The sequence below is a fragment of the Pogoniulus pusillus genome, chromosome 17, assembly GCF_015220805.1.
Source record: "Pogoniulus pusillus isolate bPogPus1 chromosome 17, bPogPus1.pri, whole genome shotgun sequence".
NCBI classification, from domain to species: domain Eukaryota; kingdom Metazoa; phylum Chordata; class Aves; order Piciformes; family Lybiidae; genus Pogoniulus; species Pogoniulus pusillus.
In genome coordinates this window covers 9,641,245-9,658,777 of record NC_087280.1, presented here as the reverse complement: position 1 = coordinate 9,658,777, position 17,533 = coordinate 9,641,245, and the positions used below count along the sequence as shown (strand labels likewise).

General features: G+C 37.7%; 1 long non-coding RNA gene across 1 annotated transcript in view; it reads right to left on the bottom strand.

Annotated features, from left to right (window-relative positions):
• LOC135182940 (uncharacterized) overlaps nucleotides 1–16,794 on the bottom strand; it is a 71,271-nt gene extending 54,477 nt beyond the window's left edge. The window contains exon 1 of the long non-coding RNA XR_010305358.1: nucleotides 16,702–16,794. This is a non-coding gene — a long non-coding RNA (uncharacterized LOC135182940). The remainder of the gene's footprint in view (nucleotides 1–16,701) is intronic.
• Nucleotides 16,795–17,533: the final 739 nt, after the last annotated feature.

The window sequence follows — 17,533 nt, the reverse complement described above, 5'->3', positions numbered from 1 at the left end:
AAAGAGGCAGACACACATTCACCAGGCTATGTTAAAAGCTATCAGCCTTGCACTGTAAAGAAATAAGCATTCTCAAATCACTTCCAAACCATCTGGGCATTCCCTGTTCACATCAGAGCACAACAGCTTTACTGTATACTGGGAATGCTCAGTATGGTTATCAGGCTCTAAGTATGACATGACACAAATTCATTCTTAACAGCTTGTGATATGTGCACTGCTGTCATGGCAATATTTTGATATCTTCAGAGATGAATACAGGGTTCTTTAAGTGCCAAGAGAAACACCAGCTATCTAAGGAAGAGAAAATCTGTAGGAGGTTTTGCATTTTCAGCTGCAGACACACATTTTCATCACAAGGAAAGCTGGAACGGTAATTCAGCACCAGCTTAGTATTGCTATCAGCAGAGGAGTTTCTCTAAACTTGTGACCAGGGGCCATAAATGATGTAGAAGAATTTTGCACCTCACAGTGCAGAATTTTCTTGCTCTGACACATCCTTGGGTTTGCCATTCTGTTTAAAGAGGTAGCAGTGATATTCATTACGCTGCTAAATGTTAGTAGACTGCTTGCTTTAATGTCATAATTTCAACTGCATATTTTCATGGGCCAGATGGCACTCCTTATGCTTTTATTTCTCAGAGATAATATCTGCTCCAAACTCAAGCTCTCCTTGTTTTTCACAATGAGGACAATTAGCTATTAGAACAATCTCCTCAGGGAACTGGTGGAGTCGTCAACGTTCACAGTTTTAAGATTTGGCTGATGAGGGTGCTGAGCCACTTTGTCTAAACTGTGTTTCTTCCAAGACAGTTTGGAGCAGATGATCCTTGAGGTTCCTTTCAACCTCGCAGTCTATGATTATATCAACTATGCTATATTAGCTTTTAAAACAATATACATTTTCCTGATCCCATTGCAAACATTCCATTCTTGTTGTGGTAGGCCTGATAGGCCCAAAATAGGCTTACACACGTCCTGCCTTGCCTAGGCATGTTTTTCTGCTCCACCAGAGAGGCAAGCGCGGGAAATGGACACCAAAGAACCTGTAGCCACTGAGGCAGGCCTGCCCAGGGCCGTGTGGTAAACAAGGTACACACACTTAGCTTGTGCCTGCCTAGTGCAAAGCCTGTGCTTTTCCCAAATTAGGGAAAAGTGAGCCTGTGGCTTTGCCTAATATGGTAAGGTTTGGCTAACTGCCATCCTGATTGGCTATTCTTGTGTCCAAAGGGCAATTAATCTCAGCCCACATTGATAAAAGATACACAGGTGAACAACCTGCTTTTGCTTCTCTGCTTTGCTTCCCTGCTCTTTGCCGTGCTCTCTCTGCTGTGAGCTCTTCCTGCTTAGAATTTCTGGACACATATATACAGATCGTAAAGAAGAAGCTAAGAGACAAGGTCAGAGATTGTCTGCATCCTTTCCCCAGAAGCCAGGAAGATTCACGTCTCAACGTCCAACAAGACAGAGTCCCCTGAAAGCATTTGGGCACTGTCTGGACTGTGGCGAGTGGATAATAATAATAATCTGTGAGTAAATAAATGCTTAAATGCCTCTTTGTAATTCTCTCTGCCTTCTGCCATTGAGCAGAAAGAGCTCCTTGAGCCCTTCTACTGGGCAAGCAGCATATTGACCACAAGCAGCATATTGACTGCAGGAACCTTCTCTTCCAGTTCAATTAATGTTTATATATTTGCTGGTTATTACTAGATCTAGCTATTATCCATAGAATGTTTCCATGACTGTGTAAGAACTGAAATATTATTCAAATCAGTGGTTGGGGGTGGCAAGAGTTCAGAGTATCAAAATTAATAGACAATATTAATTTTGGAAAATATCATCTCACATCAATTAATTTCTCCTCCCCAACAATTCTGTTACTTAATTGCATGAAGTTATTGAAAATTATTACATTTGGAAAGTTTCTAGCAAATAGGATTATTTTCCTTTGAGTCTTTGTACCCATATTCTAAAATCACAACTCTCAGCAGCGCTCAGAAACAGCTACATGCAATAGCAGAATGAGCAGTGCTTCTGTCACACTATGTAGTAATTGGAGATGGTTTGGATGTGATAGATTGCCAAAATTAGGGGGGAAAAAATGAAGCAAAACACACCAGAAGAACCAAGTATCCAGCTATATGCAATGACAGCTTGAACCTTATGATTCAGACTGAATCTGCTTTTTTGTGAAACTTCAGGTGGTATTTCTTGTAAAAGAATTTTTTTCTTTTCAGTGTAAATCACAGAATCACAGAATTAACCAGGTTGGAAAAGACCTTTGAGATCATTGAGTCCAACCTATCATCCAAATCAAGACATATAATTAGCAAGTCCTACTCTCCACAGAACTCAAAACACAAGTCAGTGATCCATGTAATAATGCAGACTTGGTCAGTGCTCAATCAGGTGACATCACCTTTTCTCTAAGATGAACCACTATGTCAAAAATACAGCATATAGTTTTAACATCAGCTAAAACTTTTTCCAGTTCAAGTTCAGAAACTGAGAAACGCTAACAAACTTGAAAGTCTATCTTAAATAGATCATTGAATTCCCTCCTGATTCTAGTGTGAGGCAGACTGTTTCACTTTCAAAGGACTCAACTGCTTCACCTTTCTCTCATTTGCATGACTTTTGTGCGTAACTAGGAAGTTCAAGCTTAATTTTTTTTCTAAATCTCAAGGTTGCCCTTTTCCTCCTGAATACAATCTTTCTTGTATAATCAGCTCATTTTTTGGAGGATTTTTTAATATAGAAATTGTTTCTTTTGGGAGTTGTATCTCTTTGTATTAATTTTATTTAATACTATATCTAATGTACTTTGTAACTTCCTTCCTTAGGAAAAAAGTTTTTTAAAAGAAGAAGAGAGAACAAAAATGATGAAGTTTCCATCCCTCTAAACTTTTTTCTTCTTTCACAATCTATGCATGTGTAATAGCAAAAGCATCCCTGCTGAGAATACTACATTTCAAATTGAAAACTGACAATAATCCAACTGAATGCCAGCAAAGCACACTGCCACAAACCTGAAAAAAATGCAGCAGATTTAATAACAAGGGAAACAAAACAGAGTTGCGATTCAATCATCAATAAAACATATTACTGTCACAAGAAAAGTACAAACCAAAAGGTTAGTATCCCATGTTACAAGATTTATAATGCAAATGGTTGACAACAGACTGTGAAGGAATCAATTATGTAGCCATTGGGGTCCCAAATGTCAAGAAATGCTCTTTTAAATTATTTTGAAAAAAAAAAAGTACTTGCAAGTGAAGCTTTATACAGGTACTAGCAACTCATAAAAGGAAGACACAGTTTTAACTCTTTGTGCTATGTTTAAAACAGAGCACTAAAAGATATATTCATCCTACTTGGCTGTGAGCAGAAGAGAATTGCATGACCTGTAATAAAAGAGGCTTCTGTAAGGCAGCATCTGGAAAAAAAATCACAGTTTGAGCTCAATAGGCCCAGATAAGGAGCGGGGAAGTTCTCTAAAGTATTGACAGGCTTTTAGCAAATCTGAAAGTCTAAGAAAATCCTCAACTACCAAATGGTCCCACTGTTACTGCAGTGTTGGAAACAGTTGAAGTCATGACTGGGAACTCACCTGCCTTATGCAAAGGCTGGAATAGTCGACCTGTAACTGGCAACACAGATTCAACTGTGATCCATGCCAGTCAACAGTCAAAATATACAAACTGATGTTTGCTTGTCAAGTTGGCCCTGTGAATGCAACCTGTTTTTTTAACAGAGAAATACAAAATGACCCAAAAGACTGTGTGGTATGAAGGTAATTCTTCAATTACCATGTGTTTTCCATGTCAAAAAGTGTTTGCATGTGAACTCATCACTTTTTTAGTGAAGCAGAAATGATGGTTCCCCGACTGAAATTTTTTTCCTTTTTGTTTCACTTTGCTTCTGTGAATATAAATCACACCTTAATGACAAATACAACAGATTGTAATCTGCTGTAATCCACTCTCTAACATCAGCAGCCTAACACAAGGTCTCCAAATGCTCATCAGAAGATTGAAGGGAGAGCTGTTTTCATTCCTCTCATTCCTGGAGAAACCCATTTTGACTTGTTCCTGCTCTGTTCTTTGCAATCCCAAGGTACTTCAGATCTGCACTAGCTTCACAACACTCTTCAAACAGCTTTTGCCAACAAAACATAAGATGAATAAACCATAGCATCTCCTCTTTCCAAATTCAAAACCAAAACAAAACCTGACATACCAAGAACTTAACAGAAGGTGGTAGGTACTGATCTGTCTGTAGTGGCTATGCCACTGCTACAGACTCCTCCCAAATGCAAGTGACCCTTTCTACCTATTTCCAGTGGTTATCCTGCTCTTTAGCACCACACGAGGGTTGGATCAAGAGTTCAGAAATACCAGAAATGAGCTCTGCGTAGATAGCAAATGATCATCCAGATGTCCATGCTCAAGTCAGCAAGTGGTCTGCCTTTAAAATAATGCATTTTTTTTTCTGACTATATGGATAATGTTATTTTTAATGAAGTACTCTAGAAATTACTCTCCAAAATCTTTTGTCACAAGATGGTGTCACTATATCAAACACTAATGTCAAGCCCCAAACATTGTCATTGCAAGGGAAATCACCTTATAAAAACTGTTTGGAAATAAACTACACAAAAATTTAGTAACAAAACACTAAAGAGAACTACAGAAGCTACCTTCTTTTTACTTCTTTTGCAGGAAAAACATGTTGTGTTTATATTAATTTTTATGTCCTTTCTCATTAACAGAGGCATCTCTGAATTTCCATATTCATACAAACCCTGTGCCTGCTGATGAATATGAAACACTCATTATTTTGCCCTTCTAGCTAGACTTGTCTTTGTAAACCTCAACTTTCATCTGTTTTGTTAACCTTCTTATGTTATTCTAAGACCACAAGTAAAGATGGCTTAATGTTGCCACCAAATTTGCAGGTGTTAGACTGGAAAAGGTACCTTATTGTTATAGAACAGTCCAAGAATTTGGGCATAACAGAAAAAAAAAACCATTCAACACATTCAGCAGATGTTTAAGAATACTATCTAATTCTAAAGGCCAAACATAAGCAGCAAAAGATTGTTGTACTCTTTTCAGTGACTCTAAATGTTAAGATGCCTATGACTTGTCTCCCCCTGTATTTTCTTAGTGGTTTTGTGCACTTTTGCATTATACATTAACATTTCAATAAAAATATGATAAAAATCCAGGAGGTCTGAACTTGATGGATGAGGATGTAAAGAAGGGTGAAAAAATGAATATAAATGTGCCTTTTTTCTTCTAATATGCTGATGATCTACCAATTTAAAGGGCTAAGGGTCAAAAATGTGCAATGAATTGATTTTTAACAGAATAAAGTATGTGTCTCTGATATTTTAGAACACACATTCTTTAATGCAAGTGGAAAAATAGGTATTTCCTGTGCAATTGTACCATTCGTTAATGCCACTGCAACAGAATAGCAACAAACTGATGAGACACTCATTCAAATAAGTTTTGGGCCACTTGCCTTTTTAAAAATCAGTATGTTTTTTGGTGTTCTTAGGAGCAGAATTTATTCCCAGACAGTAAATACATTGGAACAAGTATTTCCTTCCAAATATCTCAATCATCATTTCAACTGTCTTCGTGCACACTGAATTGATCTCAGACTTGCACCTCAGGCTCTACAGCCTGTTATTCTGCCTACACTGAATTTGTAGTGCTACATATTTTAATACTGAAATAAAAAAAAACCACCAAAAAAACACCTTGGTCATATTACATTAACAGATTTCATATTCAGACTTTTTGCACTGCTTTTTTTCTCATTCCTTCACACAAAGTATTGTGATATAAAAACTCATACAGATGCATTTAGTCTGAGTAGGAATTCATTTAATTATATCAATAAAATTTATATCCTCAGATTTCTGAAAACTATTATATATAGGTGAAGACTCAAAGTGATTTAAATGTAATATTACTATTTGCTTTTGATCTCTTAAGAGATGTGCACTGAGTTTTTAAAGAAAAAGAAGAGTACGTCTGGGTTGTAATCTATTTCATAAGAGGGCATTTAGGGTGGAGTTGGAAGCTGTGCATTTGAAGCAACATGCAGAGAACTGCTGACCACCAGAAGATGGAATGAAAGGTCTCCAGTTCTGCTGCAGCTGCTGTGGACATAAAGCTGATACACAGGAATCTCAATAAATCTGAGAACTGACCATGCATTTCCAGATTAATAATCATAGTGTATACACTGTTAAAAGGAACATAAATATCTCTTGACTCCTAAGACATTCTGCTATCCCCAAAATGTGGGTCTTTATACGCGCCCATGATTTAAATCCTCCAAATGCATTAAATGGCATTTCTATTTAATAAAAATCTAAAAAAAGTGAACAAAGCTGATCATGCAGAATAATCCAAAAAGACAACACAAAGAGTGTTCATAAAGCCTGAGAAACTGAAGAGATAAGAGAATGATAAAATTACTAAATAATAGTTGAACATGGATAGAATGAGATTTGGTACAGCAATACTAAGATTGTATCATTTTCCAATTCATTTTGTTAAATGCAAACAACTTTAGAACTAAAAATCTGATTTTCTTCAAATCAGATTTGCTTTACAGCTTTCTTCAGGAGTCAATTCTCCTGACTGAAGAAAACCAGTTTGCTAACTTTAAGTTAAAAGTATTTAAAGAAGCAAATGCTGGGATTAATTCATGTAAGGGTGGATAAAGTCAATGGTAGAGACTCCAAATCTCCCAGCACAGCTTTAACTTTGACCAGTTCTAACACCGTTTCCATACACATTAATATGAAAGGGATGTAGTCTGAAAACACTGGGCCATTTTTACATTGTTTGGACAGATAAAAATTGAAGTACAGCATATGCAAATACAAAACCCACAAACCACCTAATATTTAAGATAAAGCTATTACTTTTTTAAAATGTTTATGTATTTAAAACTGGCAAGCAGGTCAAGTAAAAGGGCAGACACACAATAATACAACTAAATGGTCAAAACTAAATCACTGCTCCATACACCCACCACATTATTTCACTTTAATTAAAACTAAATTAAAACCAAATTTTTTTTTTCTCAGCCTATACAATGCCAGAAATTCTCAGCCTGTCTTTTTGCAATAGTTTTTCCCAGAAGAAAATGGAGGGGATTTTTTTTCCTATTAAGAAATAATATATTCTTTCACCTCAAATTAATTCAGAATTGATTGATGGGAAAATTAAACCTAGGGCAGAAAGCAATTGTGGAAATTTTTTTGGCCAATAGGGAAACACTGTACAAAATTGTGGTGTGCAGAGACATCTGTTTCTATGGAAACTGTTTTGCAAACTTAAATGTGATGGCAAGTACCAGGTGCCATCTATAATGAGACTTAAAGGTAATTACAAAATGTAAATAGTTTGCTGCCAAAGTAATTTAGCAGTAAGGATGGACTGAAACCAGGTATCATCGCCAGGCCTGAAGGACAAACCTCTGTCTGGATAACACACTGGGAGAAAGTGCAGTGGTGGTGGCCAATTCACAGATCACAAGCCACAGAGTGCTGCTGAACAGATCCTGCTCACAGTCCCCATACTCAAGGGAAGGAATCCAGCTGTGGTGTACGACAGGAGTTACAGAGCATGAGTGCAAAGAAGGATGCAACTCTGGGCGAAACAAGAGATGGGATAGACAGCAGGCTTCACCTTGTTGCTCCCAGCAAAGTGTCTTTTGATCTCTTCACCTGCTGCAGTTTGAGGATCTTGTGTACATTGCTGGCTGGTGATCAGAGATTATGCCCAGTTCCTGCAACACTGGTTTCTGAAGGGTTGCATAACTTCAAGTTGAATGTGGTTGACATCAATTTTGGGAAGCACATACAGAGAATCCAAAAGCATTATCCTAAAGAGGGCACATCAGATCATGGGAATTCAGATGTTTGGGTAGGTAAGGAACGCAACGGTACTGTGGCAGAGAAAGAACGAAGACTGCACTAGGCCCTGGCTTTAAAAGGCACAGAGAGTCATGTAAGACCACTTACATAGAGCTGGTGTGTTCTTGGTTAGGGGAGAAGTTCAAAGTATATTGGGGACATACACAAATGAGTAGATTCAGGATACGTTAAGACTCACCTATGAAAGTCTGTTAGCCTGTGTTGAAGAAAGTGGTTCTTTGTCCCTGAGCTCAAAGAACTCACACACTTTTTAGATAGACTCTACCTTCAGGGCAGAGGCAGTGTGAAGCTTACACACCAAACTCACTTCTACCTTTTCCCACGGATAACCCACACAGCCCTAGTCCTTCCAGTTCTGCGTGCCAGGTCTGAAAGCAGTATCAGGTATACAGGATCCACGAGATGGAGAAACCAGCTGGCACTGAAAAGTCAATTGCATTTTCTTCAAATCAGGTCATTTTGGTAGATATGGCTTTACAGTATTTCCTTGAAGACTCTTAAAAGTTCTATTGCTTAAATTTAACTATGTTTCTATTAGATACTTTTGAGTTTCTTAGCTATTCAAGCCAGTGCTCAGAAATTTTGAACTAGTGCCTGTTTAGAGAGCCTTCTCAGAGCCACCTCTTTCCCTTTGGGGGAAGAAAATAATTGCCTATAGGATTGACTTCACCTCTACCACAGGTATACCAAGAAACCACCACAACGAGAAGCTCAGTCCCATCTGCCTTCACCCTCCTGCAGCACAAACTGACCACTGTAACAAGCTTGAAGGCTACATTAATGGATATCACCTCAGCTGCCAGCAGTTGCAACCTCCTGGTTTGCTCAGATATTTCTAAGCAGAGTCTCACAACATTCCTGAGCTGACACTGAAAGGGATCATTACAAAAAACAAATGCATTTATACAAAGAAAAAAAATTTCAGCACACCCACTTGCTATAGAGGTCTTTTGGTTGCTGCCTTCAGGAATGCGTTTCCCATTACAATCACACAAACTGCAAACCACTCCATGATTGTGTTTATTGAGATGCATGCAACTGCTTCCAGTCACTTAGTACATGTTTCTAAGTGAAGCACTAGAAGTCATGTCTTGAATTCCAGACATGACATCAAAGGAATTTGACTAGAGCTTTACAACACATTTATCAGAAAGTAAAGTAATGGCAACCTTGACAAAGAGCCAACGCTAAAAAAAGCAAAAGCACATTCATATGTCCCTGTAGTGCTGGTGGGGAAAGTGAGGGGAGGGGGAAGACGTGCAGTGGAGCATAGTCATTTATCTCAATTATTGTCTGCTTTTCCTAAATCAGTTTTGACAAGAATTACATTTCATAATATCCATTATTCTCTCAGCTTTGTTGGGTTTAGTTCTCTCTCTTCGCATTAAAAAGTTCATTGATGTCTCCCTAAACCACATCTCCTGCAACCACTGACAAAGAACAAGCCCTAGGATAGATAGACCACCAAAACCCACACATGATGTTCTCACAGAAGAGCAAGTGGTGATTTTCCCATTGAGCTCAGAAGTTTTTTCCCCCTCAGGAATGAGGAGTCCCTGCATACTAGGAAGGCTTATCTGAAAATTATTCACATTATTTTAATAATGTATAAACATACAACAACAGAAAAAGTAGGAATTGGGCAAAAATCTTTTCTGCCTGGGTGGCATTCTTTAAAGAGGAGAACAAAAATATTTCCAAATTGGCTATTGTAAATTGTTTTTTTCAACTATCTTACCTCAAATACATAGTCACCCTTTCTTGGTATCTTTGCCATTAGTGTAGTTATGGGACTCATAAGCTATTGCATATTTGATTGCATCTATACACAAAGAATGTTGTTTAAATATGTTTTCAATAAGTGACAGAATTCTATCCTAGAGAGAATTCCTAGAGGAATTAGGCTGTGTTGCTAAATACAGGAACATACTTTTTTATTGTGATGCTGTTACGGATATAGCAATAGAGAAACTTTGATTTCACACTAAAAAAAGCCTTTACCATTTTGTTGTAAAAAGAGAAAGATATGCCAGTACAAGTGTGCTGTAGCATCACCGTTTGTTTTAATGCAGCTACGGAGTTTGTTCTTCTCTTTATCTATCTTTCAATTTCTTACCTTGTGAAGGTCCACTCTGAAATAAAAATACTAACAGCAATAGTCATTCCTCAAATTGCTTTCACAGAAAAGACTCATAGAATCAACCAGGTTGGAAGAGGCCTCCAAGATCATCCAGTCCTACCCAGACATATCCAATCAACTAGACCATGGCACTAAGTGCCTCATCTAGTCTTTTCTTGAATACCTAACACAAAACTGTTGACTACTACAAAACTGGTTTTTGTATGCAATCTGGTAATAAAAACCTAAACCTAAACATTTAACACAAATAGAATCTATTTTAATAGTACTGCATCCTTCACAAGAAGCTTTGTAGAAAGCAGCACATTTCACAGTCTGTCCTTTCTATATTTAGACTTTCTGAGTTTTACAATAGAGGAAAGTGATCCAAAAACCACATTTATATGCATCGTGAATTTCTGTCACAGGGATTATAATTTTCATTACTGTTTTTCATGATTCACAGACAACAACTATTACAGCAGTCAGATATCAAGTAGTGTGTAAAAATTCATGACCATATTTGCCAATCACAGCAAAATAAATGGAAATTATACTGAATTGGCCTTGACGAATCAACAAATTGGTAACATTTCATGTAGCAGAAAATTCTGGTTCACTGTTTTTTGTCATAAGGTTCCTGAGCTAGGAAGATGGAAAAACCACTAAAAGTTATCTGGAAACTCCAGATAAATCAGACAAGTATTTCCAATGATGTGTTTGACTTCTAATTTGCTTACTACCTCCAGATGTGGAAGCTAATGCCAGTAACACAGATGTAATAAGAGCCTTATACTAGCTACTGATCTAACTCCATTGAAGACAATTAAACTAATCTGAATTTGCTCCAAGGCTTTATCACCTCAGCCTTATCTTTTTTAATAAATCAAACATTATTCAAGAGAGAATTCAACAAAGTTACAATGAGGTTATTTGGGATATATTAAAAAGAAATTCATGTGATGCCAACTGATGACAACTCACAGATTTGTTCTTTTGCTTAAAAATGCATAACATCTGCCAATCAATGTAATAGGGTGAAAGAAAACTCAGGGAAGATCATCTGAATTCATAGATATGCTAAGTTTCTAAAACAGATTTTCTGCATATAGTACTTCAAAGACTGATAATTCTTGAGTTATTTGAATTAATTCACATAAAAGAACCCATAAGGACATGTTTCTGAAAAACTAAAAATAACTGAAAATACATTAGCAAATTGTGTTGTTGTTCATAGTTAAACACTCGTTATGAAGATAGAAGCCTTGTATTATTATCTCATTAATAATAGGAGGGGAAAAAACAATCCACATGAGAAAAAACACCTTGAAAAAGACACAAACATTCAAATAGGTAGAATCTGAGGCAGTTATAATTATCCCAGACTCCTGGGTGCTGGGCTGAAAAACGGCCTGTTGAATTACTTCATATGCTTACCTCTGGCAAATTTATGGGGATGTGGGAGTGTTCAAAGATTATTGTACAGATTCAGTTTATCTTTTTTTTTTTAACCCTTATATGCCATATCACCAGCGATGAAAAACAATATATCATTACAAGTTTGGTTTATTGTCTCTTTAAACCTCTCACCCACAAAATGGATAACTAAGTTCCTTCCTTCTTCTCTGCTTCTTTTTCACGTCTCTGCCAGTAATGAGGTAACAGACAACGTGGACACAGATGGAAATCCTAACTAATGGTCATGAAAAAATTAAATGCCTTCAAGTATTCTTCCAAGTATTAGTGAGATTTCCCACTGCTGTTCTTATTATTAACGTTAAACTCTAAAATATCAATTGAAAAGGGAAAATCGAGACATGTGGCCCTTGTCCCAAACTGCTCGCAGTGAATAGCAGTGACCTTGGTACTTCCTACAGACAGACAAACTTATTAGCCAGAAGAGATCAACAAAGCAATGCTGCATTCAAGTTCAGTGCCTGAGCAATGGTGAAAACAACATAGCATCAGCATAATTGCAAAGATGACTTGATTCAAGCACTTCTACACAACAACCTTGAAGTTCACATTCTTTCACCCAGCTGGACAAGGCTCTGACACATGGTCCAAAGCTAGCCAAGAGTAGCAGCCATTCCCACAGAGGGGCTGTGTTAGATCTCTGCAGGTCTGAGCATCTTATCCCAGATTTTGCTGATATTTGTAAATCAACATTCTTTTCTTCTGAGAACAAAGGGAAGCTAAATTTGCTTTACTCATTAATGTACAATTCTAGTAATGCCTTTAGTAAAGGTCTTTCATTTATAATCATTGTAGGTTTCATGCCCTTTGCCCAGAGCATAAAAATGAGGTTTCCTCAGGGTCATTTTCACTTCCTTGTCAGTAACAACTTCTCAGAAGCGTATAGTTTTCAGCAGTTCTGCCCTGCAAACAGGGTATGGGCCTACAACAATTTCCTCATATGTATCCAAATCATCTTAATACAGAAGCCCAAACTAGTATTATTAAAAGTATAAAAATAATGTCTTTATCTTAATACTTTCTGTATTTTCTCCAGCTATTTGCTCCATATACAGAAGTGGTTTTCCCACCTCAACACTTCCACAAAGATCCAGTTAATGCCATTTGTCTCCCTGACCTTTTTACCTGCCGTAACTTCCCCCAGTTTAGTCTGCATTTTCACAAGATGAAACACCTAGGAGGTATGCAATAGTGGCTATAAATAGCCATTGAGAATTATTCTTGCTCTGACCTGTCTGTCACTCACTCTTGCCAATGTTCCCTCTCAGGGCTGGCAAATGACAGTTTTGTCAGTAGTCTCTCATTTCTACTCTTTTTTTTCCCTTGACAAAAAATCTCAGTAAATCTTTACAATTAAATGACACTTTGTTGTTGTTAACCAAGAATTAGTGCTGCATATCAGCTTCCTAATTATAGCTTACATATACACACATACTCCTACTGTACACACTCTCATACAGTTACTCTCCCTTTGCTCTTTTTCCGCCCTGTTGCATTCTTCATATTCTGCCCTTCTGACCATACTTCTGTACAATCAGAAAGAAATTCAGAGCCCTCCTGTAAAGTTTAATGATTCTAATGACTATTAGCATACACTTGTTTGTTTAAAAAGTCTCTTGCTTTGTTTTCTAAGAAAAACCTATTTTAGAGTTAAACATACAAATAACTTAACTTTGCATGAACCTGAAGGGCATAAAGAAATCAGTTGAAATCACTGTCCCTTCAGCTCTTGCAAAATGATCTTGAATGAGAAAAAGAGATGGAAGCCATAGCTTGCAATTAGACATGTACTACTTAAAAAGAAAAAAAAATTCATTACATATAAAACCTTGAAATAACATAATGTTTTCATCACAGACACTGCCTGATATGTTTTCTGACATTAAAAAGCAACAATGAATATGAGCTTAAAATTAGCGCAGTAAAGTTACTTGCAAATGTTTACACACAGAGCTACAAAGCATGACTCCTGCAAACTGAGCTATCAAAGCACATCCCTGTTGTACCACTATATTACACACAGTCATCTTTTCTTTGTTCGGAATATTCTTATGGCAACAAAAGTAAGAAATATGCATTGTAGATTATACTGGGTAGAAAGAACTGATGTGAGGATGAGACAATGTGCAGGTTTACCTCGAAAAAGTTGAGTAAATATTCGCTAACTCTTTCCCTCCTTCTTCTTTTAAGAATCTGTTAATGCTGTACAATCCAAACAGTTGTTAAACATTTGTATCCCTCCATCCAACAGAGGTTTGTATAAACCTGAAGTTTTAATCTTGTGGTCTCTGGATGCCCGGCAGAAGCTCTGCAGTATTTATAGAAGTCCCATATGTAACTGTCTTGGTAGGGTATAAATCCTGCCAGGCCAGTTTAGCCCTTGCTCTCCTCCTCCTGTTGTGCGGGAGTCTGGGAGTGAGTTAGATAAGCAAGGCCTCAAGGGCTAGGGGGCTTAGCACCACCTGTCAGGTCTCTTGTGCTGTGCTGCCCTCAGCGTGCCTGCGCAGTCAGAGGAGGCACGAAGCTTTGAATTCATTGTCCAAAGCAATGGTGCTAACGCCTATTGGCCAGGTTGATTTTTCAAACTGAAGTATTTAAGGGGAATGATTTAGAAACCCACCCTTTCTGTATTCTGCCTTGTCTACACCAGCCTTGGGCTGCAGGGAGCCTTCCTGCCTCTCCTCGTCTGTGGCTCGTTAAAGGTGGCCTCGTGTATGCAGTTCACACCTGCCAGTTTAGCAGCATTTCTCCCCTCTGCCTGCAATATTTGTATTTTACCCTGGGACCAACCTCGTGAATTTGAAAGTGGTTTTGATACAGGAGACTTACTCAGGGACCAAAAGCATCATGAGTACATCTGCTGGAGTGAATGCCGAGACTCCATAAGCATAGTTAGAATTTTTCCTGTTCTCACATTCCTATTTTCCAAGTTCTGATTGTTTAGAACTGTTTAATTCTGTGCAATTGCTTCCTGTTGACCAAAAATCCAAAGAATCTCTGGGAATTTTCCCCATTTTTAAATATTAATAATAAAAATTCCTATTCATACCAAAATTAATAAACATAATTCGTAACTATTATTAATTTCTGAAACCGTAACAAAGATCAGAAAACCCATCATTATCAGTAAGTTTAAGTTCTCACTTGAAATATGTAGGTGGTCCACAAGTGGGAAAAAGTTTGGAAGGCTCTGATATGCAACTCTTGCCTCACGATATGGGTCACAATCTGTCAACCATAACATTACACTTTTTCCATCAATATTACGACAGTAGTCTGTGAGGAGATGATAGATCAGAATTTGCCTATACAATTGTCCTGATTCTTTGTCAATACATCTTGAGCAGTTCACGTTATATCACCCACATGCCAACCTCTATTAATTTTATTTAAATGCCATGCTTCTTGGGGGAAAAAAAAAGTTACAGAAACTGAAAAAGTTCTATAATATTTTCTTTTAAAGCTACAGCTGGAAGCCACATCTTGACAAACATTACTCTAAGTGTTTGAGATGTTCTGTAGTTTAGTTTTCCATCTCCAAATCTCTGGCATAAGTAAAAATCTGTACTCCAAAATTCTTTTAATGATTGTTTTTATAATTCTTCAGAGGACTGATGGATGCTGACCTTTTAAAGAGTAAGACTACACATCAAGTCTACTAGTAGAAGATAGAAGAAATTCAGATTTGCCTTCCCTTCTCAGCTGATCAACGAACACAGCAGGCTGGCAGTGTACAGATGCACATTCACTTGAGAGAAGACAATGAGGATTTAAACTTTCTCCAAAACTGTTTTAAAGCTGTTTTATAATGCAGGCAACTCCTTTATTTCTTTGGTAGTGTTTTTAAATTTACATATGTTTACTGTATGATTTTTTGAAATCTCTGATTTGAAGTCCTAGAGTGGGGATGGGAGACCTTCCAGAAAAACAGGTGTTCCTTGAGTGATTCATAGAAAAGGTTCTTTAACTGGGAGAGCAAACAGCCCAAATAACACCTCAGGGAATACATACAGATTCCACCCAAAGCGTAAAGCCTGAGGACTTGACATTTTCTCATCATTAAGATTTCATAGAGCCATTTGTACAAGTCAAGGACACTAGTCCTTGAATGCTGGCCCAGCTCCAATTTTTTGTAATTACTCCTTGACAGCTTAAATTCCCCTTTGACTTTGAAATACCTTCCTGCTCTTTGTACAAAATCCCTACCACTTGTTCTTTGCTTAGTATCTCTGCTTTTGTGGAGGTTCTGATTTGTATACCTTGACTTCAAGCTTTATTGCTTTGAATGCCTCTCATTACCAGAAAGGCCATAGTCTGTTGCTGCATAACCTCTTCTAGTTTCTCACTACAGTATGTCCCACCGAGTGCTAGTGAAACTGAAAGGTGATATCAGTCACTATGGAATTAATTCTATTACAGCAATGAGTTATCTTTATTCCAAACATCTCAGGAAACTGTGGTGTTTATCTCTTATGCTCCTTCTTGAATACACATCTTGGGGCTATCTAATGCTAACGTGCCCCCCAAGAAATGCCAGTGTGCATGTTTGGAGTCTGGTGATCAGGATGCTTCTGCCACCTGCATCCATTGTTTGCATCTTAGCTTTTCGTCTTTCAGTTTCACGTCTTTCCCTGCACCAGTAACCTCAATGTTTTTCTATGACATGCAGTGGTGACATAATCTTGGCATTTCTTGCCTGGGATAAATATGTCCCTCAACCTGTGTCGCTCTCAGCAACATCAAGGGAACTACACTGCAGGCAGAATCACAACAGCCCAGATACCTGCTTCTGCTAACTGCAGGGAAAGAGCTCACAAACAATGCATGGCTGCTAAACCAGAATTGTGCAAAGTTTTTATTCCCATTGATGAAAGAAAAGGATTCTGGGCATTCTCAGAGAACATTAACCTGCCAAAATACCTGACTTGAACCAGTTTTGCAGAGTAATGCCCCCCTTTTCCCAGCTTTCTTTGCTGCTAGTGAGTGCAAATAAGCTTTCACATTTTCAATGCCAGTAGAACAGAAGAAACATTACTCAACATCTGTCCTCTTTCATTGGATTTCTAGTAAGTACCTTCTTTAATAAGGAATGTGAAGGAAGAAAGATCATCAAAAAGAAGCATGTAAGAAAATGCATTACCTGTCAGTAATCTCAGCTGTTCTGGTTGTGCTGCTCTTGTCCTGTTCTCCCTGCTGACTCCACAAGAAGGTAACAGTACCGCTCATCCCATTCCCACACTCCAGCCTGTAAGACATATTTGCATATTTTAAGACAGTTTCACTCAAAAGCCAGACCGGTCACAAGAAGCTATTTTCTTGTGCCTCACACAAGTGACAAGTTTATTTTAATTGTAATACTATTAAAAAGTATAGTCTGCCTCAATCATCAGTATGTTTCTGCCTTCACCTTTGTATTCAGCCATGTAAAGCAGAATAAAAGAGTGTTCCTGTGGCGCTGACCAGCAGTACTGACAGGGTGATGCATAACTAAAAGAACATTGGTGAAATCTTGTGAATTTGATTTAGAAACATAATTGCAGCTAATCAATTACATAGTGAATTAGGCATCTTCACAACCAGGCTCAGTGAAAGCCTCTGAATTATCTTTGGCACCTACAGAAAATAGCTCTTCCTCTACATGTTACTCAATCCCTTCAGTGTAATTTTACATCCATCTTGCTTTCATACAATGAAAGTTACCATGTCAGCATCTCTGTATAACTGTGAGCGACAAAGTAAACTCACTCACAGCACCAGGAGTTGAGAGCAAATGAAGACAGTGTAATCCAAGCTCACATCAGCCATGCAGCCAGCTCACCCCTGATTATGGTTGCTTTTTATTCAGAAAAAAAAAAAAATAATGGAGATAGTCCTACCTCACTTGTCAAAAGAAAGGATTTTCTTTTTTAAGGAATACTCTCACTTAAGTATGAAACTAACATGAACATACCTGTTTCAGTATTGCACAAAAA